Source organism: Penaeus monodon, chromosome 21 (assembly GCF_015228065.2).
Source record: "Penaeus monodon isolate SGIC_2016 chromosome 21, NSTDA_Pmon_1, whole genome shotgun sequence".
NCBI classification, from domain to species: domain Eukaryota; kingdom Metazoa; phylum Arthropoda; class Malacostraca; order Decapoda; family Penaeidae; genus Penaeus; species Penaeus monodon.
In genome coordinates this window covers 43,046,373-43,047,086 of record NC_051406.1, presented here as the reverse complement: position 1 = coordinate 43,047,086, position 714 = coordinate 43,046,373, and positions in this window count along the sequence as shown.

Below are 714 nucleotides of genomic sequence, written 5' to 3'. Positions count from 1 at the left end.
CGTAATATTACGCGTGGTGCATTAGCATTCAATAACTTGTTGACTCGTAACTCACTAATTATATATTCCTAATTTTCCCAATCATGAATATATTTTTAGTAGTTTGCCAATAATTCTACATTCGTAACAATGTCCAAATTGAATCATTAATCATACATTTTTAAACAGTAGCAGAAGTTATAACAATTGCCTACAGAGCATACCTTGACATCATTAGAAATGCATCATTTTCTTTACATATCACAAAACCAATTAATATATACTTACCGCTACATTATTCACACCCTCTAGCCAAAATGATCAACATAAAATTGATTAACTCCAAGCCAAAGTGACTATGTAGAAAAAAAAATATTGAAAAAAAATCTTAATCAGTGAGACAGGACTGCTATCAAGAAAGGATTCATCGGCCGGATCGTATGATGAAATAAGACATCGAACGAATATCACTGAGATGAAGTTAACTGTGAACTTCATTTTTTGTGTAATGTATTTGGGAAAATTGTTAAAAAGGGGAAAAGGTGGGATAGATAGCTTCCATATTATCATTAAGTCCAGCGGTCACGGGCGTCAGGCAGGATAATGGAGAGACTGTAAATCGCCAGATGAAGGGGAGGGAGGGGAGGGAGTACCAAGGCTGTGGGATATCGCGGACCGGAATTATGATGTTAAAGGCGAGCGGGGGTGGGTGCAGCAGGGGGCAGGACGCTTGAC